This window comes from Rhinatrema bivittatum, chromosome 3, assembly GCF_901001135.1.
Source record: "Rhinatrema bivittatum chromosome 3, aRhiBiv1.1, whole genome shotgun sequence".
NCBI lineage: Eukaryota > Metazoa > Chordata > Amphibia > Gymnophiona > Rhinatrematidae > Rhinatrema > Rhinatrema bivittatum.
In genome coordinates, this window is record NC_042617.1 from 99945267 (window position 1) to 99971481 (window position 26215).

Sequence of the window (26215 nt, forward strand, 5' to 3'; positions counted from 1 at the left end):
GAGAGTGGTTAGGATGAGGGGGACTGAGAGAGAAACAGCACTCTCTCTTTCTCTCTGTCTCTCAATCCCCAATGGGTGGTGGATTGAGAGTAACAGCATGAATATAGTCCCACCACAGGTAGTAATAGCATACAGTAAAGAATAAATATAGTTCAAAATTATGTGAAAAATACAATTTATTTTATCAAGACTAAAAAAATTGTTCCTTTATCTTCACCTTGGCAAAGACTGCTGCTGATTGCATTGGGCTACCTGTACCATTTTCTAACAAGCAGGTTGTGAATACAAAGAGAAATGAAATTATATATATAGTTTAAAATGTGTATACAAATTCCAGAAGTCTGAACAAATAAGATTGATTAATTAGAATGTATGGCATTATATGAGACTATGGCATTATTGGCATTTCAGAGACATAGTGGAAGGAGGATAACTAATGGGACACTGTGATACCAGGTAATAAATTATATTGATGTGATAGATCAGATCAAATTGGTGGAGGGGTGGCACTTTATGTAAAGGATGGCATAGAATCAAGCAGGATAAAAGTCCAGCAGGAAACAAAATACATTGTGGAATCCTTATGGTTAGAAATTCCATGTTGTAAGGGTAAGGAGGTAATTTAAAAAGTATTTATGTGCGCAACACTGGGCTTTTGAAAATTACTTCTTTACACACACAACTCCTTTGAAAATTCACTCCTTAGAGTATAGCAGTGGGTGTATATTACTGGCTGCCTGGCCAAAATGAAGAAGCAGACTGTGAAATGCTAACTGAAATTTAAAAGTAAATACATTTGGCAACACAATAATGGGAGATTTCAATAACCCTGGTATTGACTGGGTCAGTGTCTCATCAGGACATACTAGAGGTTTCTAGATGCCATAAATGTCTGCTTCATGGAGCAGCTGGTCCTAGAACTAATGAGAGGGATAGCTACTTCAGATCTATTCCTTGGTGGAATGCACAACCTGATAGAGGTTACTCTGGTTGGGTCGCTAAGCAATAGCGACTCAAAAAACAATTACAAAGTCATGGGATAGGAGGCAATGTTCTGTTGTGAACTGGTAACTTGCTAAAAGGCCAGGTTTAGAGGGTAGGATTGAGTGATCAGTTTTCCAAATGGAGAAGGGTTGTTTTGTCTCTTTGATGATGATACCAAAATTTACAACAGTATAGACTGCCAAGAAGGTATGGAAAACATGAAGAGGGATCTAGCTAAGCTCAAGGAATACTCTAGAGACTGGCAGCCAAGATTTAATGCTAAAACTGCAGAGTTATGCATTTAGGATGCAAAAATCCTAGGGAGAGGGTACAGCATTGGAAGTGAAATTTTTCTAAGCACAATAGAAGAGTGGAATCTGGGGGTAATTGTATCTGATAGAAACATAGAAATGACGGCAGAAAAAGACCGACCGGCCCATCCAGTCTGCCCAGCAAGCCTCCACACCCACCCTCCCATACTCATCCGCTTCACCAACCACGAACCTCAGGGCTCCTGTTGGCAACTGTTTGGCTCGAACCTCCTGCCATCCCCCGTCATTGATGCAGGGAGCAATGCTGGAGCTGCATCAAAGGTGAGCACAAGGCTCATAGTTAGGGTTGCAACTGCCGCATCAAGCAAGCTACCCCGACGCTTGCCCACCCAGATTGCACAGATCGATGCCCTGTTGGATGATGTCTGAACGCAAATCCCGTCCTCCTCACTTCCCCCTGCTGTAGAAGCAGAGAGCAACATTGTGTATATATTCAAAGTGATGTATCAGGCTTAATTGGTTTAGGGTAGTAACTGCCTTACGGCTCGATACAGTAAGGCCACGGTAAAAACAGTGCGGCAGTGTCAGGCGCACCCTTCCTCCCCGCACGCACAGTTCTCCTGACCTAGCGCCTGATTCTCTCTTCTAATCTAATGCAAATGCATGCCGCGGCTGTGAAGCGTTAGGGAAGGGTTATGCCCGCGCAACCCATTTTACTGTATAGGCGCTGTACCAGCGCCTATACAGTAACCTGGGTGCGCTGGTACCTGACATTTGAAATGACAGGTACCAGGAAGTGTAAAAAAGTGTGAAAAGTGTAAAAAGTGTAAAAAACCTGTGTGTTATATAAAAAAATAAAAATTTTAAATACCTGTCGGAGGGCCGTGGGTCCAGGCGGCCGGTGGGCGGCGGGCAGCCATCAGCGGCATCCGGTAGTCCCTTCTCCCTTCCTCCCGATTTCGCACGGGCGTTCATCCAGGCAGAGGGAGCCGACGGCGAACGACCTCCGGCTCCCCCTGCCTGGATGAGCGCCAAAATCGCAAGGGCGGGTCGGCAGCGGGGGGGGGCGGCAGCAGGATCCGGGGGCGGCGGGTAGGCAGCAGCGGGGTCCGGGGGGTCCGGGGGGCAGCGGCAGCAGGATCGAGGGGCGGCAGTGGCAGCGAGATCCGGGGGCGAGTAGCGACAACGTGTTCGATCGGGCAAGCAGGTAGGTAGGTGGAAAAAACAAAGATGGCCGCCTGCACGGGAAAAGCGTGCAATTGGCCGCTGAAGACGTGACGTCACGACGTTTGGCATCACGGGGTCTTCAGCGGCCAATTGCACGCTTTTCCCGTGCAGGCGGCCATCTTTGTTTTTTCCACCTACCTGCCTGCCCGATCGAACACGTTGTCGCTACTCGCCCCCGGATCTCGCTGCCACTGCCGCCCCTGGATCCTGCTGCCGCTGCCCCCCGGACCCCCCCGGACCCCGCTGCTGCCTACCCGCCGCTCCCGGATCCTGCTGCCGTCCCCCCCCGCTGCCGTCCCGCCCGTGCGATTTTGGCGCTCATCCAGGCAGGGGGAGCCGGAGGTCGTTCGCCGTCGGCTCCCTCTGCCTGGATGAACGCCCGTGCGAAATCGGGAGGAAGGGAGAAGGGACTACCAGATGCCGCTGATGGCTGCCTGCCGCCCACCGGCCGCCTGGACCCACGGCCCTCCGACAGGTATTTAAAATTTTTATTTTTTTATTTAACACACAGGTTTTTTGTTTTTTACACTTTTACACTTACGTAGCAGGCCCGAGCCTTGCTACTTTTTCGTTTTGTTTTTTTTTTTGCTTCGGGAGGAGGGGACCGGACGGGGCTGCAGGGGACCGGACGGGACCAGGGCGGGTAAGCAATGGTTTTACCCTACACTACACTACACTAACACCTACTAGGGGGAGGCGGTAAACTAGCAGGTTAAGGCCGCGGCAGAACAGCGGGTTACGGAGGAGATAATATCAGCGCCCGTTACAGTATCGCAGGGGAATAGCTAATTCCTTCATTATACAGCTTTTTCGTTCATTTACATGCTGGGTGCGGAAAGGGTTTAGGAAAGGGTTTAGGAAGCGCTACGGACGCGCGAAACTGGAGACTGTATCGCTGGATGGCCTTACTCGTCTGTATTTATTTTATTTATTTAAAATTTATTTATTTAAAATTTTTATATACCGGCATTCATGTTGCAAACACATCATGCCGGTTTACATATAACAGGGGTGTACAGTGAACAATTCAATAACCTATTTGTGTAGAAGGAAGCAGTTACAAATAACAAGGTAAAAGAACTGGGAGGAGAGAAGAAAAGGGAGAGAATAACATTAGGTATAGGTATTTACATTAGTAATAACATTTTTAATGTGGAAGTGGTATAGATCTGGCTGAATAGAATAATCGGTGTCCGGGAAAGCTTTTTTAAACAGCCAGGTCTTAAGTCTCTTCCTGAAGGTTGGGGAGGCTGGGCTCCTGTCTAAGGTCCGGTGGGATGGAGTTCCATAGAAGGGGGGCCGGCTGTTTGAAAAGGCCCGATCTCTCAAGGTAATGTGTTTGGTAGATCTGGCTGGGGGCACTTGAAGAGATCCTCTGAGTGTGTCTCTTGTTGGTCTGGCGGAGTTATAAATTTGGAATGGGAATTGTAAGTCGAGTGGGGTGTGTTGATGGATGGTTTTGTATATTATGGAAAGAGATTTGTAGAGGATTCTAAAGTGAACAGGCAACCAGTGGAGATCTTTTAGGATTGGAGATATATGGTCCCTCCTCCTGGAGTTTGTCAGTAATCTTGCCGCAGCGTTTTGTAACATCTGGAGGGGTCTAGTATAGGAGGAAGGTAGGCCCAGTAGGATAGAGTTACAGTAATCGATCTTAGAAAAATGATAGCTTGTAGAATGGTTCTGAAGTCCTGAGTGTGGAAGAGTGGTCTAATTCTTTTCAGAACTTGGAGTTTGTGGAAACAGTCCTTGGTGGTTCTGTTGATGTAAGCTTTAAGGTTCATCCGGTTATCAATTAATACTCCTAGATCTCTCACCTGTGTAGTAGTTGGGATAGTTGGAGGATTAGAGATGACATTGTTATCTGGGGAGATGAGAAGCAGTTCTGTTTTAGAGGAGTTTAAAACTAGGTTTAGGTTAGCCAGGAGATGTTTAATTTCGAAGAGACAGTTTTCCCAGTGAACCAATGTTTTTGTGTAAGATTCTTTAATGGGTATCACGATCTGGATGTCGTCGGCGTAGAGAAAATGTTTGAGGTTAAGGTTGGAGAGGAGTTGGCAGATAGGTAAAAGATAATGTTAAAGAGTGTAGGTGACAGTGAGGAGCCCTGAGGGACTCCTATGGATGCGTCCATTCGTGAAGATTCTTTGTTCTGTATCTTAACCTTGAAGCCTCTGTTGGAGAGAAAAGATTTAAACCATGAGAGAGCGGTGCCTGAGATACCTATAGAAGCCAGAATGGAAGTGAGAATGGAATGATTGACCGTATCAAAGGCGGGCTGATAGGTCCAGTAGAATTAAGAGGAAGGATTGGCCTTTGTCAAGGCCCATTAATATGAAGTCAGACATGGAGATGAGGAGGGATTCTGTGTTCAGTGATTTGCGAAATCCGTATTGTGATTGGAATAGGATTTTGTTTTCTTCTATGTATTCGGAGAGTTGAGTATTGACAACTTTTTCTAGAATCTTGGCTATGAATGGAGATTGGCGATAGGACGGAAGTTGTTGGGGTCTTTAGGATCCAAGTTGGGTTTCTTGAGTAGAGGTTTGATGGAGGCCAATTTGAGGTCGTCAGGATATAGTCCTTGGGAGAGTGAGCAGTTTATGATGTCCGACATGTTTTAGCGATGGAGTCAGGGATGGCCAGGAGCAGTTTGGTGGGGATAGTATCCAAAGGGTGGGAGGAAGGTTTCATTCTTCTTATAAGAGTTTGTATCTCTAAGATAGAGATGGGTTCAAGTGTTTCCAGACCATTGTTGTTGGGGGATGATTGTTGAAGAGACTGGTAAAGAGCAGGGTCGGTGGGATTAGAAGGCAGATGAGTTAGAAGGCTGTTGACTTTGTTGTGAAAATGAAGAGCAAGTTCTTCAGCTTTTTGGATCCACAGTGTTTATCCCATGCCGCTATTGTGCGTTCCCAGCACGTTACAGACGGGGAATCTTTAACTCAACCTTACTGTATCGACCTGTCAATAAGCAAGCTACCCCCACATTTATTTGTTCACCCAGATTGTGAAGTTAAGTCCTTTTTTGTTGTTATCTGAATGTAAATCTTCTTTTTCACATTTCCCTTTGCCGTTGAAGCAGAGACCAATGTTGGGGTTGCATTAACCATGCAAGGGATTTTTTTGAGTAAGGGTAGTAATCACCAGGTAGTAGTTAACATTCCAGCAAGCCACCCCCATGGCTCTACTCTTCATTCCCATCCTCTAGCCTTTATGGATCCACAGTGTTTATGCCATGCCGCTTTGAAATCTTTCACAGTTTTAGTCTTCACCATTTCCTCCGGAAGGGCATTCCAGGCATCCTCCACCCTCTCCGTGAAGAAATACTTCCTGAGTCTTCCTCCCTGGAGCTTCAAATTGTGATGCCCCCCCCCCCCCCCCCCCTAGTTCTACTGATTTTTTTTTTTTCCATTGTAAAAGGTTTGTTGTTGACTGAACTGAACACAGTACTCCAGGTGGGGCCTCACCAAGGCCCTGTACAAGGGGATCATCACTTCCTTTCTCTTACTAGATATTCCTCTCTCTATGCAGCCCAGCATTCTTCTGGCTTTAGCTATCGCCTTGTCACATTGTTTCGCCGACTTCAGATCGTTAGACACTATCACCCCAAGGTCTCTCTTGTGCTCCGTGTACATCAGTCCTTCACCTTCCATCAAATACAATTCTTTCGGATTTCCACTCCCCATATGCATGACTCTGCACTTCTTGGCATTGAACCTCAGCTGCCATATCTTCGACCACTCTTCCAGCTTCCTTAAGTCACGTCTTTCCACTCCTTCCGGCGTGTCCACTCCGTTGCAAATCTTAGTATCATCCGCAAAAGGACAAACCTTACCTTCTATCCCGTCCGCAGTGTTGCTCACAAAGATATTGAACAGGACTGGTCCCAATACCGATCCTTGCGGCACTCCGCTTATCACCGCTCTCTCTTCAGAGTAACTTCCATTTACCATCACACATTGTCTTCTGTCTGTCAACCATTTTGCAATCCAGGCCACCATCTTGGCACCCACTCTTAAGGTGGCCAGATAGGTGGATAGATGATGGCAAGAGCCAGAAAGATGCTTGGCTGAATAGGGAGAGGAATGATAGCAGAAAAAGCAAGGTGATATTGCCCTCCTATAGATTCCTGGTGAGACCTCGTTTGGAATACTGTGCACAAATCTAGAGACCGTACCTTCAAAAGTATATAAACTAGTTGGAGTTGGTCCAGAAGTTGTGGCTAAAATGATGAGTGGTCTTCATTCTAAAGCATATGGGATAGGCTTAAAGATCTAAATATGTATACCTTAGAAGAAACTCAAGATGGGGAAGTATGATAGCGACATTTAAATATCTCAAATTGGACACTGTCTCCCATTCCTTGATTTTTTTTTTTTTTTTTTAATTTACTGAGGAATCTCTTACTGGGGGATTTTGTCAAAGACTTGTCTTTAAAATACAAATACACTAACATATTGGCTTATATTTCTTTACACTTAAAAAAAAACAATTCGAACAGGTTTGTAAGGTGAATTTTTCCTCTGTTAAAACATGTTTATTCTGCCCCTATAAGGCATGTCTGTCTCTGTCTTAAATTTTAAATAACAGCAGAGTGATGTGCGGCAATTAGTTGTACTGGACAACAACACTTTTAAAGAACCATAAGTTTTTTATTCTGTTTGTGTACACAACAGTTGTGCACAAGAGTTCAATCACAGAGTTCAATCTCAGAGAACTTATGGTTCTTTAAAGTGTTGTTGTCCAGTACAACTAATTGCCGCACATCACTCTTCTGTTGTTTATCTAAATGCGTGTGCCCTTTATTCCACTGTCCCCTTGTGCTTTAAATTTTAAATATACAGGCATGACATCTTAGATGGATGGTATATTTGTCTGTGTGTGTGTTAATTTATGACTTTACATAAGGATGACTCAAATCTTTTTCCACCAGTGTAAATGTATTTATAAAATATATATTAAATGATATGCCTGTGATATTTGTTTACATTTTTATATTTTTCTATGATGATTAAAGAATGTTTTTGAAATATTAGAAGATTCTTTATAGTATATATTAGATGTATTGTTTGTGAAACTTGCTCCTATTGACTTTGATGTATTATTGTTGTAGGAAGTGATGTTTTAATTTAGCACACATTTTTTTGGCTCCTATATATCTTAAAAAACAATTTTTTTTTCCTTAGAATAACTTCTACTGTTTTACCTGGCTCAGCGTCTATAGTTTCCTTGATAACTCCTGGAGTCCTTTTAAAAATGAGCGTTACATTGATTACCCTCCAGTCTTTAGGTATTAAGAACATAAGATATGCCATACTGGGTCAGACCAAGGGTCCATCAAGCCCACTATCCTGTTTCCAACAGTGGCCAATCCTGGTCATAAATCTCTGGAAAGTACCCAAACATTAAATAGATCCCATGCTACTAATGCTGGCAACAAGCAGTGGCTATTCTCTCCTACCATATCACCCCTCAGCGGTCTCTTCTCCAAACTGAACAGCACTAACCTCTTTAGCCTTTCCTCATTGGGGAGCTGTTCCATCCCCTTTATAATTTTAGTCACCCTTTCTATACTTTCTCCAGTGCAACTATAACTTTTTTTTTGAAATGTAGTCACCAGAATTGCACACAGTATTCAAGGTGCAGTCTCACCATGGAGAGATACAGAGGCATTATGACATCCTCCGTTTTATTTTCCATTCCCTTCCTAATAATTCCTAACATTGGCCTGGATTTTCTAAAGGCGCACAGGTCTGTGAATCCCGCAGTAATGGGGGTGGGGGGGGCAAAGCAGGGGGCGGGCCTGTGAAAGCCGGCAGTGATCGCATCACCGCGGTGTTATCGCTGCTGGCTTTCACACCCATTAGCACCACCATGAAAGGTGGTGCTATTGGGCGCGATACTGGCGGCGATAACGGGTCTTACCTTATCACTGCCAGCAAAGTTTCTGCCGCGTCGTCCTCTTCTGGTGCCGACTCCGCCCCACCTAGCTATCGCACGCGAAAAGGGATAGAAAATGACCCCCATTGTTTGCTTTTTTGACTGCCACAGCACACTGAGCTGATTTCAGTGTAATATAAAATATGATGCCCAGTTTATGTTTAGTGTCATTATGTTTCTTATATTGAATTCTATACAGGGCAATTTACAAAATCATTCACAGAGTGGACCAAGGAATGTTAAACTGAAGAAGTTTAAACATTAGGACAAAGGAGGTTTAAAATGGTTTGTTTGTTTGTTTTTTAGTTATTTTGACCTAAAAACATTGATAAGTGGCATTTAAACAAGAGGAGATAACTTCATAAAATTGGCACTTGAAGGGGAAAAAAGTATGAAAAGAAGTTGCTTTTCCAAAGCATACAATGCAGAGTACAAGACAGAGAATAAAATGCAGTGCAATAATTTAGTGAAAAGGTGGGAAATCAGGACTATGAATACCATATAGCAAGAAACTTAATATAAAGTCACTGCAAGCTGCAAAGTAGTGCAGTTATGTGTGATTGGTTGACAAAGGCTGTGAAAAACATATATGGTAGAATGAGAATTTTGTATTACTTGAAGTAGATTCAGGAAAATAAGTAAACTTGTCGAGCTGAGAAAATAAAATGGAAGGTATCAAATCTGAGATTTTGCTTATCTTGTGCAATTAAGACTCTATACTAGCTTTCTGATTTTTCTGGGCTGCCTGATCTAGTTTTGGTAATTATCTAGCTTGTCAAAAAAAAGCACCCTAAAACAAAATTTGAAATATAAAGTTGTTTTCATTTTTTTAAATTATGTATTAAGTTTATTATATTATGAATTCTTGCTCCAATAGAGTTTTCTTTGTTCTTAACTGGATCAGATAAACTTGTACACTGGAATGTACTCTCTTGTAAATGTTTTTTTGTGTCCTGTGTTATATTTCTTGATATATATTTAAGGAATAATAAGTTAAAAAACAAACAAACTCCAAAATATTAAGAACAAAGACCAGAAATATGAGAATGGGAAGGAAAAAGAGCTAAGAGTAACTCCAACAATTTTAGCAGAATTAGTTATAGGAAGAGAAAACTATTTATTTAAAAGCATTTATATACCGTTTTATAAAAATACATTTTGTCAAAATGGTTTACACAGTAAAATAAAAATTAAAAGAAACAATCAAAATCAAATCAAATTTAAAATATACATAAAAATAGATAATAGCTAGGTAAGATTCTAGCATAAAAATAAATCAATTACTCAAAATAAAAAATATTGCTGCCGTGGGACTTACTATTCCTGAGGAAAGGAGGAAAATGGGGAAGGGGGGGGCGATGAGAGGTCAATGGCATGGGTAAGGGGGGGAGGGAAAAAAGGAGTGGGAAGGAAAAGAAGAGGGGAATATGATGAGGCGAGTGTGACAAATGGATGCTATAGCTAGTTCGGTTGGTGTAAGTTAAATGTTAAGTTTGATCTGGTTGGGTGGGAATGTTAAATGCAAGTTGGAAAAGATAAGTTTTAAGTGCTTTTTTAAAATGAGAGGGATTTGATATTAATCGTAAAGGGTTTGGAAGGAAGGGAGAGAACATTTCCATAAGCTAGAAAATACAAAACTTCAGTATGTTATATTCAACATTAAGAACTAGAAGTATATCCAAGAAAGGCTGCGGAGACATGATGTCAGCTGATGAGATATAGTAAGGGAAGCTTGAGAAAAGGAAAAGATTAAAGTATCATTAGGAAAAGAATAAGAACATCCAGAGTATGAACTGAGGAAAAGCAGTTTCCCAAGGACTGAAATTTGGGAAACACCCACAGACACTAAACATTTCTAGCCAGAACTATAATAGAATATTGAAAAAAATGAATGAAAGCAAGCTTGATAAATCCAAAAGTACAAGATCAGCAGAATAAAGGGAGAAATTGGAAATTTGTGAGGAAGTGGACCTGCTAAAGGTACAAATCTTAAATAAGTTATTTTGCTTGATATGTACCATAATAGGGTGGTAATGGATATAAGGTGGGAAATAGCATTGATAATTGTGAGATGGTTACAATCCAAATTAGATATCGGGGAATGTCTGTTCAGGCTTCAGCATCAGGAAGATCATCAGTTCTCTTGATGTTGCTGGCCGGTAATGAATCTGGTGACAGACCGTCGTGCAACTTTTTTTGCTAAAAGAAGGCATCTGGTTTTGCCTCTGTGACCTCAGCATCAAGGAAGTCCCATGCTGAGCTTCGAGTGAAACCAAAGGAGCATCAACATCAGTCTCAATTGATGCCAGGAATGGGGATGATTAGGTTCAGGCCGAGAAACCCCCCCCCCCCCCCAAGTGGTCCTGCGGCAAGGAGAGCTCATCCTCTAGACATGCCAGCAATGTGTGACAGTCTCCATCTGTTCTGGTATCCACCACTGATCCACCTCTCAGTTCTGAAGGAGATATGGCCACTCTTGCCTCCTTAACATTGGCACTTTTCGAAGAAGAACTGGCGAATGCGCTGCAAGGTCTCTGTGCTGGAGCATAGACTTCACTGAGGCAGGCACAAACTATTCCTGAGCAACTGCTTGACTCCCTTCGGATACTCCCTGGCGATGTATTGACTACAATGCCAGCATCAATACCTGTTCTGTCACTAATGCCCAGAGGTGCATCAGGGTCAATGTCTACCTCTTAGCTGCTGATTTCTAGCTACTTGGGAGAGGAAGCTTCCCCGAGACATCAAAGTTCCTCAGGATCCAGTCCTAAGCAGCCAGTTGCGCCAGTCTGAAATCCATTGACCAAGGGCAGAGCACTGAGAGATCCCTTGACTATAGACCATAGTGATTCGTGGCTTTATGACTTTGTGGACATCTCTGAAGAAGAGATGCCTACTGATCTTCCCTCCGACCCCTCTCCTTCACAAGACAGAAAACAATCCCCGTTTGAAGATTTCTCCTTTGCCAGTTTTGTGACGAAAATAGTGAAAGCTATTTCATTTACATTGCAAACAGAGGAAGAGTCCAAAACCGATATGATGGACATCTTCCAGTTCATGGAGCCTCCTAAGGAGATTTGATAGTCCTATTGCAAGAAATCCTTCAGGAGGTGCAGATGAGGACGTGGGAGACAACCCTCTCTGGCTCTCATGAATAGGAAGGCGGATGTGGTCTATTTTGTCGAAAAGGCTTGTGGCTTCGCCAAATGGCAGTTGCCACACCAATCTGTGGTGGTTGAATCTGCTCTCAAAAAGGCCAAGAGATTGCCCAGGGGAGGGATTATAGACTTATAGATGGCACTGGGAAATTTTTCAGGATTCTATGCTCATTTCCCGCATAATATCCTATCAGCTCTTCATGAGCTTATATATGTAGGATATCCTGAAGCAAGTGCAGGAGGGTGACCAAGCAGCTTTCTCTAAAGCAGCAATATGCCCTCCAGTTACTGCTGGACAAAGAGTTGGAGTGTGGAAACATGGGATCCGTTTGACCTATGATGTGCTTGAGGTCACAATAAGAGTCTGCTGTGGGAATAGGGGCATACAGACTTGCCTGGCTGCTGGAAGTTAAGAAAGACTTGTAGCTGTTACGTGTATGGGAGAGTATCTCTTCGGAGACAAAAGTCAAGTATACGGTACCACAGATTTGTGATTGTGCAGTGATGCATCAACTCTCCTCTGCCATGCCAGACCTGGAGGCCTCCTTTAAAAGGACCAAAGATCAAGTCAGAGGAGGTACTTCTACCTGAAGAAGTGCTATTTTCTGCTCTCTTGATCCCATTGACAACAGGCCCCTTATGCCCATCCAAGGCAGCAAAGGGCGCCTAAGCCCCAGAAAACTAGCAAGTCAGCACCTTGGAAAGGGTTTTGACTAGATCACAGAGAACATAACCAGGATCCCAAAACTCATGCCAGAAGACCTGCCGGTCAGGGGAAGGCTGTGGTTTTATATAATTTGCTGACCCAGTATAACCTTAGACGTATGGGTCTTCAGCAGTATAAAGAGGGTACAAATTAAACCTATTGAATCTCCTGCCAAATTAACTCTCAGACCTTTCTTGGGGTCTGTCACTACATCGGGAAGTGCTTCTATAGGAGCTTTCTTCTCTCTTAATGGCCAAAGCAATTAAGTGTGTTCAACCAAGGCAAAGAGAGTGGTGATTCCAAAGAAAACAGGGGGCTCTGTGACTTAAAGGCCTTGAACAAATTAATTGAGAGAAAAGTTCAAGATGGTTACCCTGGGCAATTAATTCCCTTTCTTTGAAAGGATGACTGGCTATACTCTCTTGACTTCAAGGATACTTACACGCACATAAAAGATTTTTCCAGGTCACAGGAAATATCTCTGATTTATAGTAGGAAACAGCCACTTCCCAGCATCACATTCTTCCATTTGGACTAGAGTCTGCCTCAGTTGTCTTCATGAAAGGCTGTGAGGGTGATGCACTTACATAAACAGTATTTCTTTGTCTGGATGACTGGCTGGTCAAGAGCATGTCTTGGTCAAGAGCCGAGCAGTCAATACGCATGACCATCTGGGTGTTGGAGTTACTAGGGTTTGTTATCAAACACCCTAAGTCTCACCTCAGTTAGGTTTTATTTGAAAACTGCTAACATGACTCAGGCAAAAGCCTACTGCCGCAACAAAGGGACACCACTTAGAATGTGACAGCAACAGAGATTCAAATGTCTCAGCAGACATCAGCATGGTGCATGTTGAGGTTGTTGGGCCTCATGGTATCAACAGTCCATGTAACTCCCATGGCACATCTTTTCATGAGAAGAGCCCAATGCACCTTAAGGTCTTGGTGACTGTGTATGCCACTCAAGATCTGTGGGACAACATTTGGATCACTCAGCTGCTCAGTGCCTCTCTGCCTTGGGGGTGGAGCAATTCCAATCCAGTCAGGGGAATCACTTTCCAAATTTCTCCAATCCAAGTTGTCCTTGCAACATATGCATCCACTTTGGATTGGGGAACTCATGTAGATGAATTCCCCAGAGTGGATGCAGTCCACCTTTCCAGGGCTTGTGCTCTGCCCAGGAAAGGTGGACTGCAACTTTTGGAGTTTGCAGATAGTTTTCCTTTTCCAGACGGACAACAAGGTGGTGATATATTACATCAACAAGCAGTGAAGTATGTGCTCATACTTTCTGTGTCAGAAGGGTGTCTAGCTGTGGGGCTGGCCATCTCTTAGAGGATAGTTCTCAGAGCCACTTACTTGGCCAAAGTAGAGAATGTGCTAGCATTCAGATTAGTTTGGTTATTGCAACCACAGCTTGAGGTAGTGGACCAGATCTTCTGTTGCTGGGGAAGCTCAATGGTGGATCTGGTCATATTACGCAGGAACAGGAAAGTCCCGCTCTTCTGTTTCAGGCAGAGGGCATGCGGCAAATTAAGCTCAGATACTTTTGACTACATTGGGGCAAGAGTACTCCTGGGGGAATTCTGCGCACAAAAACTGAAAATTCTGCAAACTTTATATTGGTCAAAATAACACAATTTACATGACAGTCTTTAAGTAATTACATTTTAAATTATTACAGAAAAAAAATTACTTAAAGTTGCAGAATTTTTAAATATTTTGAGCAGAATTTTCCTAGAAATTCACTGTAAGTGTCTCTTTCACATACACCCACCCTCATACAGGCTTCCTCACTCTCTCTCGCACATACACATTCCCTCAAACAGGGCCCTCTCTCTTGCATACACACCCACACAGGCTACCTAAATCTCTCTCTCTCTCTCTCATGCAGCCCTTCACACAGGCTCTGTCTCACACATACACAATCCCTTCACACAGGCCAGCACCCTCACATACACACAATTCCTTTTCCATACACATGAGCTCCCAATCTCTCACAACACATACAAACTCCTTCACAATCTCCTCATATAGGCTCCCTCTCTCTGAAACCCACACCCCCTCTCCTCTCTCTCACACACACATTCTCTCTCACCAGCACCCCCCTCCCCTCATATAGGCTCCCTGTCTCTGAAACCCACACTCAAGCATCCCTCCCTACTCCCCCCCCTTACCAACCATGCTCTGTCACTCTCCCCAGCCCCCCTCTCTTACCTCCCATGCTCTCTCACACCTTCCTGCTCTGTCACCCTCCCCTCATATAGGCTCCCTCTCTGAAACCCACACCCCCTCTCCTCTCTCTCACACACACATATTCTCTCTCACCAGCATCCCCCTCCCCTCATATAGGCTCCCTGTCTCTGAAACCCACACTCAAGCATCCCTCCCTACTCCCCCCTTACCAACCGTGCTCTGTCACTCTCCCCTCTCTCACACACACACATTCTCTCTCACCGGCATCTCCCCCATGCTCTCTCACACCCTCCTGCTCTCTCTCATCCTCCCCTCTCCTCTCTTACACATGCCGCGGGACGCGCTCCGTTCGCGGCGAAGATGAAGGCCCGGTGCGCTGTTCACAGCGAAAAGGGAAGGCCCCCGTGTGCCATGAATGGCGCACTGGGCCTTCATCTTCGCCACGAATGGAGCGCGTCCCGCGGCACACGGGGGCCTTCCCTTTTTGCCGCGAACGGCACGCCGGGCCTTCATCTTCGCAAACGTAGCGTGTGCCGCGGGACATGCTCCGGTCGCGGCCTGCTGGTGTCTCCTCTGCTATTTTCTGCGCACAATTTGGCAATTCTGCACAGGGGGGAATTCTGCGCAAATTCTGCATTCTGCAGTAGCGCAGAATTCCCCCAAGAGTAGACAAGAGGTCTTTGTCTTCTATATGCATACTCTCCGATACCGCTAGTAGTGAAAACGTTGAGCTCAGAAAGGACAAGGGAACCATGATTCTCTTAACTTCTTTTTGGCTGAGATAGGTTTAGTTCTTCTGCTGGAGTTGTCCATTAGAGAACTGATCAGGCTGATGGTTCCCCAGATCTCATCACTTTGGGATTGTGCAACCCACCCTTATCTTATCTCGGGTCCCTATCGCTCACCGCTTGGATGTTGAGAGGTTGAATCTGCAACCTCTTGAATTATCTAAGGATATGTCTTGAGTTCTTTTAGCTTAAAGAAAATCCTATGGATTTAAGTGGAGGAGGTTTGCCGTGTGGTAGAAGCCCCTAGATCTTTTCTCCTATTCCTTACAAAAACTGCTTGATTATGTTCTGTATTTGTCTGAGACTGGTCTCAAGACCAACTCATAAAAATCCATGTTCATGCGACTGGCGCTTATCACCATGTAGAAAGTAAACCCATCTCTCTGTAGCCTCTAGTTGTAAGTTTCATGCGGGATGTGCTTTATTGGAATATCCCAAACAACTTCTTGCTGTATTCTGGGACCTCAGTGTTATTTTGTCCCAGCTGATGAAAGCTCTCTTTGAGTCGCTGTATCCTGTTTCCTGAAGTACCTGATGTGGAAGGTCATGTTTTTTGGTGGTGGCCATTTAGATGCGCAGAGTTAGTGAGCTTCAGGCTCTAGTAACTTATCCACCTTACATCAAATTTTACCATGATAGAATGGGTGTGCACAGAACCACCCTACGTTCTTGCCTAAGGTGGTTTCAGAATTCCATCTTAAGCAATCATGCTTCCAACATTTTTCTCCAGGCCACATGTCCACCAAGGTGTGCAAACACTGCACGGTTTGGACTGCAAGAGAGCCTTAGCCTTTCACCTGGAGCAGACGTAAGCCCATAGAAAGTCCACTCAACTTTTTGTTTCCTTTGACACCAACAAGTTTGCGGATCGCTGTTGCCAAACAGACTATATCTAATTATCTAGCAGATTGCATCTCCTATTGTGCCCAGGTGGGGGGTTGAATCTGGTGTGCTGTGTCAAGGCTCCTTCTATCCAAGCTATGGCAGCATTGGTAGCTAACCTGTAATCAGTCCCTTTGGAGGAGATCTGAAAGGCTGCGACATGGAGTTCTCTCTACTCATTTATATCTCATTGTTTGGATGAGGATGGCTGACATGACAGCAAGTTTTACCAGTCTGTCATTTTGGAACTTGTTTGAGGTATAGACCCCAACTCTTTAACATCTAAGGTCCACTGTTTTTGTTCCAGGTTGCCCTCCCCCTCCCCCTGCCACCCTATAGGTTAAGAATAAAAAAAAAAAAGCGTGTTGCCAATACAAACATGTCTGGCACTGGTTTTGTTGTTGCTCCTTTTTTGTTGGGAGTCAGCAGGTAGCTTTAGATTATCCATGTGTGAGGACTGCCATTCTGCTTGTCTTCAGAGAAAGCACCGTTGCTTACTAATATCAGGTGTCTTCTAAGGACAGCAGGATGTGTGTACTCACAAAATCCAACAACTTCCCCGTGGAATTGGTTTCTCCAAACATTTTTTTTTCTAAATTACGAGACTGAAGGGACCCTGCATGGATGTTCGGTATAATGGCATGCCCAGTGAGGCTGAGTCAAAGTTCTGGAAACTTTGACATAGCTTTTTCATACTCTACTCCATTGGACAATGTCTCCCATGCGTGAGGTCTGACATCCTGCAGTTCTTGGAAAACACCTGTTACAGGTAAGCAACTCCTGCTTTATGCGGCTCCTCATAGATGACTGGTAAGCAAGCTGGACAGCATAGAAATAGTCCAGAAAGCTGCACTTTGGATGAGAAACTGACTGAGTGGCAGGGCATGGAGTGGTGGCAAACTCTGCTGAAGACAAATTTGTCTATGGGGTGCCCCAGGATACAGTGCTGGATTTAGTTCTTTATGGCATTTTTATTAGTGACATTGCAGAGGAACTTGAGGGAAAAATATACTTGTTTGCAGATGATACTAACATCTGTAACAGAGTAGACTTGCCAGCTGGGATGGAAAAAATAGAGAACTTGAAAACAAAGAAAAAATGTTTATGGTTTTGGAAAATGAACTTTCGTATGAAAAAGTGTGAAATCGTATATGTGGGACACCAATTTCATTATTCAGATATCCATGAGAAGGACAAGAGCTGTAAATTAACAAAACAAAACAAACCCTTCCCAAAAAACAAACAAACAATAAAGGATTAAGATCTAGGAGTCATCTCAGGTAAATTCAGGGTAGCCAGTCAGTATAATAAAGCTAATGGTATGCTTGGTTACAGAAAAAGAAGTAATATTACCTTTGTATAGGTTACTAGTGAGAACCCCCCCCCCCCCCCCTCATCTTGACTATTGTGAATACTTCTGGAACCGGTTTCTTTGCAATAACAGGTGTAACCAGGATGTCACTTCACTTCCTCACAATAAAGTCAAAGCACCTTTGAAATGGGCATCAACAGGCTGCAGTTTTATTTAACCAAATAATCAACAACCAGCCCGAGCCCCTCAAAACACTCAATCAAAAGATGGTCATCTGCCACAATCCAGCAAGACAACTCATCTGCAGGCCACCTAGCCTATCTCTTTCAGGCAGCATCGCACTACCTAAAGCCCCCACCACCAACCAGTAAGGAGCCATGCCCAGGACAACGCTCACCAGACAGGTACTGGCCTTACCAGTTCAATGCCCAAACTGGCTATCCGGTCTGACCACCACAGCACACTGATGAGGCTCAGGCAACCCGCCCAACCTGAAGCTGCGACAGCAACCACTAACAACCCAACTACCAAACAATAATATGTAAGGGTGGGTGGGAGGGATGCTGCTCTCATCGCCAACACCCTGAAGCAGGCAAACCCAGCCTTTCCTAGCGTGTAGCAGATGGACTCAAAACAAGAGGGTATAGTGTGCTCATGCTAGCAGTTGGAGATGGATCTGACATCAGCACGGGTATATATACCCCCACAGGAAGTGCAGCAATTCAGTAATTTCCGTCTCCAAAGCAGTTTGGAGCTACCTCACGCTCGCTGAGCGTGTTTCCAAATTCTAAACGACTAAATTCATAGAAGAAACCTACTGAAGTTCGAGCCCCGCACTCCTGCGGTGATACCATTTGGTCCCTCCCCCAGTTGAGTTTCCCGAGCTGACTTCCGTGGTCCCTCGGAGGTAGGAGCCTCGGTCCGGTGGCCGACTCGTGGCAGAGACCTAGCACCCGAGTGAGAAGGGCTCGGGCATGGCATAGAGGCAGCCTCTGTCCCGGCGAGGACTTGGCCCCCGAGCGAGACGAGTTTGGGCGCGGCCTAGAGGCAGCGGGTGCACTTCATCAAGCGCGGCAGTGAAGGTACTCACCCTCTCCCCCCACAGCTGGAGACCGCCCGGGTCGCAGCCAGGAAGCGCCGAAGACAAGGTAAGGCGTACATCTTTACTGTGGTCTCCGAGGAAGTGAGGATTGGTGGGGCCTGCCTATGTGGCAGCCCGCCGAGGAGGTCGCCATTTTGCCTGCCTACTCGCCTTTGCCACCTAGACGCACATTGCTGTACGCACGCTGAGATAGGCGCAGGCTGGCTAAGCGCACGCGGATAGGCGCAGGCTGGCTAAGCGCACGCCGCGAGGTTAGGCGCACGTTCATTGGCGCACGTCCATAAGGCACCCATTTGTAGGCGCACGTCCATAAGACGCCCGTTCGTAGGCGCACGTCCATAAGATGCCCATTCGTAGGCGCACGTTCATAAGACTCCTGTTGGTAGGCGCCCGTTCATAGGCGCATACAGCTAAGCGCATATTAGTAGGCGACACATATTGCAAAGTGCATACTCCGGTTGGGAGGAAATAAGACGATATGGAGCATAAGAGAGCCCATACGTCTGCAGAGCCGGCACCTCCAGAATCAGGCATAAGAGCTCTAAGCCTCTGCTCAGCATGCAACCTCAGAGCCACACAGAACGAGGAAGCAGACTCACTATGTGCCCAATGTGAGGAGGCCATGGGAGTTCCAGGCCAGGACCGGTCCCAGCCCAGCGGTTCCTCAGGGAACACTCCGGACTTAGCAGGCCGCGGGGAGCAGCCAGGGAACCCAAGAGACCTGGTGCCCCTAAGGCCAGATCCGGCTTCCCTCTCCTGGGTGGAATTATTCAAGGGGATCCACGCCTTTGTACAGATGCAGTCTGCTCCTTGAATGGGTCTTTCCGTTCCGGATGATCCGGCCCCTGGACCCTCGAGACCTAGGCACGGCCACTCGCCACCCGGAAGCCCCACTTATGGGGATTTGGATTGCTCCGAGAAAGATGAGCCCCCCGAGGAGGGAGAACTTCCCTCTGAGATAGAACCATATCGGACCATGAGACGCTTCTTTCGGAAAGAGGATCTTCCAGGCCTGGTCTCACAATGCCTATCGGAACTGGCCATTCCGGGCCAGGACACCCCAGGGGACCCTAAAATGAACCCCCTGTTAGAGGGCCTGCGCCAAACGGCTCACCATTTTCCCCTCCTACAAGCAGCACAGCAGATAATCGATCTGGAATGGAATGTGCCGGAGGCCTCATTCAAATGGGGTCGGGCCCTGTCAGGCATGTACCCTCTGGACCCGGCGTCCAAGGAGCTGCTGGCGTGCCCCAAGGTAGACGCCATAGTTAACGCAATTGCGAAGCGCACCATCATTCCGGTTGAGGGGGGAGCGGCCCTCAAGGATACACATGACCGGCGCATGGACACCATTCTGAAACAAGCCTTTGAGGTAGCAGCCATGTCTCTACGAATCGCGACCTGCTGCACCGTGGTGACGCGTTCCTGTTTATCACAAGCTAGAAACAACACCCCAGGAGAAGACATGGAATCAGCTCTCGCATTCCTCACTGACGCAGCCTCCGACCTCGTCCGTACGGCAGCCAAGGGAGTGTCATCCTCAGTGGCAGCCAGGAGACAGCTCTGACTGCGTAATTGGGCGGCCGACTCTTCCTCCAAAACATGCCTCACAAGAATGCCTTTTAAGGGTTCCCTACTGTTTGGCAGCGATCTCGAGAAATTGGCTAATAAATGGGGTGCCTCTCCATTACCCCGTCTACCAGAAGACAGGTCGAGGAGGAGCCAGTGTTCTTTTTCTAGGCCATCCAGAGGTAAAAACTCTCAGCGCTTCAACCCTTACAGGGCTCGCTATCAAGCACCTCGTTCTCAGGCCAGGAACCAGCCCTTTCGGGCTAAGCACAACAAGAGGAGAACCGGCTCAGGTTGTGGTCCCGGCCACAATCCACAATGACAATCAGCCGACCCATGCGGGGGTAGCAGCCATAGGGGGCAGGCTAACCCTCTTCTACCGCAGGTGGGTCGAGATTACCTCGGACCAGTGGGTCCTCGCCATCATCCGAGAAGGGTATTACCTGGATTTTCTTCGGCTCCCACCGGACAAGTTTGTGGAATCTCCTTGTTCACCCCTCAAGAAGGTGGCAGTAGAAGTTACCTTGTGGAGGCTCCTGTCCCTAAAAGCCATAACCCCAGTGCCTGCAGGGGAGATAAATTCTGGGCATTATTCCATTTATTTCATAGTACTCAAGAAGGAGGGCACTTTCAGGCCCGTCCTGGACCTCAAGTCAGTCAACCGACACTTACGGGTCCCCAGCTTTCGCATGGAAACTCTGCGGTCCGTCAACAATGCAGTACAGCCAGGGGAGTTTCTCACCTCCCTAGATCTGTCGGAAGCCTACTTGCATATCCCAATCCATCGGGATCACCAGCGCTATTTACGCTTCAAAGTCCTGAGCCAACACTTCCAGTTCCGAGCTTTACCCTTCGGGTTAGCTACTGCACTGTGGATCTTTACCAAGGTCACAGTAGTAGTAGCGGCGGCACTCAGGAAGGAAGGAGTTCTCGTCCATCCCTACCTGGACGATTGGCTGATCAGGGCAAGGTCACCGGAGGAGAGCCACCAGGCAACCAACAGAGTTATAGCTCTTCTGGAAAGCCTAGGATGGGTAGTAAAGTTGAACAGAGTTCCCTGCAGCCTTCTCAGTCACTGGAATACCTAGGAGTCCGATTCGACACCCAGGAAGACAAGGTCAGTTTGACGTCCAAGAGGAGAGCAAAGCTCTGGAATCATCTGCAGGTCCTGCTGAGCGCCACCCGGCCCACAGCTTGGGATTACCTACAGGTCCTCGGCCTCATGGCATCCACGCTGGAGGTGGTACCATGGGCACGGGCCCATATGAAACCATTGCAACGCGCCCTCCTATCTCGGTGGAGCCCACGATTACAGAACTACACCGTACACTTACCTCTACCAGCCAGAGTGCAGAATCGGCTACGGTGGTGGTTACATCCTGACCACATGAGCCGGGGGTCAAGAATGTCCTCCCCAACCTGGACCCTGCTCACTACAGATGCCAGCCTGAACGGATGGGGAGCACACTGCGAAGAACTCACTGCCCAAGGGCGGTGGAGCAGAGAAGAGTCGAGGTGGAACATCAACCGACTAGAGGCACGGGCAGTCAGGCTAGCTTGCCTGCGATTTGCCCACAGAGAGCGGTCAGAGTGATGGCGGACAACGCCACCACAGTGGCATACATCAACCGCCAAGGCGGAACCAGAAGCCGACAGGTATCTCTAGAAATAGCCCCCCTAATGACTTGGGCGGAAGCACATCTCCAGGACATCTCCGCCGTCCGCATCGCCGGGAAGGACAACACCACGGCAGACTTCCTCAGCAGAGAAAGCCTAAATCCGGGGGAATGGCAGCTGTCGCCCACAGCCTTCCAGATGATTGTGGATCAGTGGGGGACGCCGGGCATGGACCTACTAGCGGACAGGTCCAACGCTCAAGTACCAAGATATTTCAGCCGCAGGCGGGATCCTCTATCCCAGGGAATCGATGCCCTGGTACAGCCATGGCCGCAGGGGGTCCTACTATATGCCTTTCCTCCATGGCCCCTGCTGGGCGCCATGGTGCACAGGATTCAGTGGCACAGAGGCCTAGTTCTTCTAGTGGCCCCGAATTGGCCAAGAAGACCCTGGTATGCAGACATGAGAAGACTACTGGCAGGGAATCCTCTACCTCTGTCTCCATACAGGGACCTGCTGCGGCAAGGTTCCATCCTCCACGAGGATCCAGCTCAATTCTCTTATGGTCTGGCCATTAAGAGGGCTAGACTGAAGAAAAGAGGATACTCTGAGCCGGTAATAGATACACTCCTCCGAGCACGCAAGTTCTCCACATCACTGACATATATCAGGATCTGGAGAGTTTTTGAAGCCTGGTGCGACTCTCACAGCACCAATTCACATGCCGCTAAGATTCCTATCATTTTGGATTTTCCTACAAGATGGACTTCAGAAGGGTCTGTCCCTCAGCTCCATCAAGGTTCAGGTGGCAGCGCTGTCTTGCTACGGTCCCAGGAGTGATGGCAACACCACTGCCAAACACCCAGACGTCTCACGTTTCCTGAAAGGAGTCAAACACATTCGCCCGCCACTGAAGTGGCCAGTGCCCCTGTGGAACCTCAATCTAGTGTTGGAATTTCTAGCGGGACCCGCCTTCAGGCCCCTTCGAGGCCTGTCTCTCCGTTTGTTAACCTTGAAGATGGTGTTCTTGCTGGCTGTGTGTTCAGCATGCCGCATCTCGGAGCTGCAAGCACTGTCCTGCCGTGATCCGTTTCTCAGAATCACTCCAGAGGCTATCCATCTTCGCACGGTTCCTTCCTTCTTACCCAAAGTAGTCTCACACTTTCAACTCAACCAAAACATACCCTTGCCAACTACGGAAGGTTTGAAGAAGTCGGAAGAAGGTCGAATACTGCGTTATCTCGACATCGGCAGAATGCTGTCCAGATACTTGGGAATGTCAGAAGCAGTACGAAAGACGGACCACCTGTTCATCCTTCACAGCGGGAAGAAGCAAGGGGAAGCGACCTCACGGCCAACCATCGCCCGCTGGATCAAAGAAGTTATCATGGCGGCCTACGTAGAGGCAGGAAAACCACCGCCTCTACAGGTCAAGGCTCATTCTACCAGAGCGCAAGCGGCCTCTTGGGCAGAAACTAGGATGCTGTCGCTGGCAGAGATATGTAAAGCGGCGACGTGGTCCTCCCTCCATACCTTCTCCAGATTCTACCGTCTGGACGTTCAGGCCAGGGAGGACACAGCATTTGCGAGGGCAATCCTAAATGGACCTCTGGCAGCCTCCCGCCCAGTCCGGGAGTAGCTTTTGTACATCCCACTTGTTTTGAGTCCATCTGCTACACGCTAGGAAATGTGGAGATTACTTACCTGATAATCTCCTTTTCCTTAGTGTATGCAGATGGACTCAGCATCCCGCCCGGCTGCTGGTATACATGGGGATTTGCCGACTCACGGTAAGCCATGTTTTCTTATATAGGGCATCCACCCTGCCGGGTGTCGACGCCTTCCGGCTGAGAACACTGGCGGTATCCAGCTACTATCAATCGGTCAGGGTAATCCTGTTCATTTAATCGATCGGTCAGTCACACACACATATATCCATAAAGCTTTTGCAAGGAAGATTACTGAATTGCTGCACTTCCTGTGGGGGTATATGTACCCGTGCTGACGTCAGATCCGTCTCAACTGCTAGCACGAGCACACTATACCCACTTGTTTTGAGTCCATCTGCATACACTAAGGAAAAGGAGATTATCAGGTAAGTAATCTCCACATTGCTCCCCCTCTCATACTCCCCTCTTTTTCCGATTTATTCTCTGGCCTCTGCCCAATGGGGTGAGGCCACGCAGGCAGAGTTATTTAAAATTTGAAATAGTTGCTGAAACAACATGCCCATGACCATACCTCCCTCCCCTCCCTTCGACCTCGAGCCGCTGAAGCTCGCCTGGCTGCCCTTTATCCTGGGGCAGCCAGGCACTATGGCCCTGCTGCCCTGCTAGGGTATTCAGAGAGTGGTTCAGAAAATGGCTATTAAAATAATACAAGGCCGGCAACACAATGAAAGACACTCAAAATGGAAGAAAGAAGGAATTGATGACAGAAACCACAATAGAAACATTCATATATTTGACAGGCTTCAATAAAGTACTGGAAGATTAATTTTTCCATAGAAAATGAAATTCAGAGCCCCAGGATCATGACATGAATTTGACCGGAGGAAGTGTACCAACCCCAACAATAACAGAATTGGAATATGGCTGGGCCAGGGACAGAGTCTGGTCGTAAGTGCAGGTGGAGGATAACAGGTAGAAGAAATGAAGGAGGGGGGACTTGAGTGTTTTGCTCACTTGTATGAAACCTTTGAGGGCCAATGAGGGGGAAATAAAAGCACTGTACACAGAGTGGTGGACAACTTCATCAGGCTTTCAAAAGGCTGGTGAAACCTGTATAGAGCAGCCATGGTTCTAACCCTACTAGTATTAGACTCCTTTACCCAAACTCTCAACCCTGTTTGCATCACTGCCTTCTATATATAATCTGTCCCAGGAATGCTTATTGATGTCAGGATTATAACCATTGTCTCTCAGTACAGATTACCCCAGGCAGCAACCGACAGGGCACGACTCTTTTATGGTCTGGGGAACTGATAAGCATGGGGGGTAGCCTGCACAGAGCAGTAGTTACTATCCTTAACAGAAGGGATGGGATTGCTACCCTTAAACAATAAGCCTTGATGCTTTTGATGCAACTGCAACATTGCTTTCTGTTTCAAAGGAAGGAGGGTGGAGGGGTGGAGGGAAAGAGGAATTTCGATTCGGAGACAACCAACACGAGGCATGGCTTTTTTTCATTCTGGGGTACTGATGTATAGACTGTAAAAAAAACAAAAAAAACTCAGGACTGCTTCTACGGCCAAGTCAAGCAGCACTGAATGATACCTGATACATGGGGTAACCTGCACGGCGTGGCAGATACTACCATGGGAAGCACTGGGCAGACCGGATGGACTATTGGTCCTTTTCTGTCGTCATTTCAATATTTCTATGCTTAAGAAGGCTGGGGTATACGCAGCAAACAACCAACAACACTTATCAGACCCCATCTCTTTTGGGAAGCTGGCAAGGCGGTCTTAAGAGGAGATATCATATCTTATGTTCATGCACGTAACAAACGCCTGCATCAAAATATCATAGAGCTTGAACAAAGACTAGCGCAGAGCAAACAACGCCTGATTCAAACCCCTTCACTACATCATCGAAAAGAATATTATAAGGTATTAGGAAGTCTTAACACTCTCCTACAAACAAGGGCACAATCTTTCATTCTGAAAGGTGAACAACAGCTTTTCCAATTCGGAAACAAATCGGGCAAGTTAATGGCAAACTTAGTCCGCACCGCCAGAAAAAAAACCCTTCATCAACAGCATGGCCCAAGCCAATGGGACCACGACAAACGATCCTAAGGAAATCTGTGAATGTTTCCGTCAATATTATGAACATCGCTATGCTCCGGACCATGTGAGAAGTGAAGAAGAAGAACGGGAGTTCTTCCAGGACTTGACCATACCACAGCTTAATGCCAACCAGAGAACCTTTTTGAACAGACCACTCCAGCCTTTTGAAATTTCACAAGCTATCTCCGTCACTCAAACAGGGAAATCACCCGGCCCGGATGGACTATCCTATGATTTCTACAAAATACTCCAGCAACAAATAGTTGATCCTTTAACCCAATTTTATTCCGCCACACTTACCAAGGAACAATTCCCTTCTTTCTTTAATCTCGCACATATCACAGTACTATCTAAACCAGGTAAAGACCCTCTACATCCTTCTTCTTACCGTCCCATCTCATTATTGAACTGTGATTTAAAAATTCTGGCAAAGGTGCTTGCTGACAGACTGAATGTTTTGTTGCCCACATTGATCTCATCCCAGCAAGTGGGTTTTGTCAAAGGACGATCTCCTCACGCTAACATCTTAAAGCTCATAACAGCAATGGAAATCTGCCAAACACAGCAAATTCCAGCACTAGCTATCGGTTTTGATTCTGAAAAAGCCTTCGACAGTGGCATGGCCATATCTCTTTTCGACTCTGCAGAGATTTGGAATTTCAGGGGAGTT

At 46.6% G+C, this 26215-nt stretch overlaps 1 protein-coding gene across 6 annotated transcripts in view; it reads left to right on the plus strand.

The window, feature by feature from the left end:
- SLX4IP (SLX4 interacting protein) overlaps nt 1-26215 on the plus strand; it is a 343277-nt gene that overhangs the window by 21083 nt on the left and 295979 nt on the right. The window lies entirely within an intron of this gene.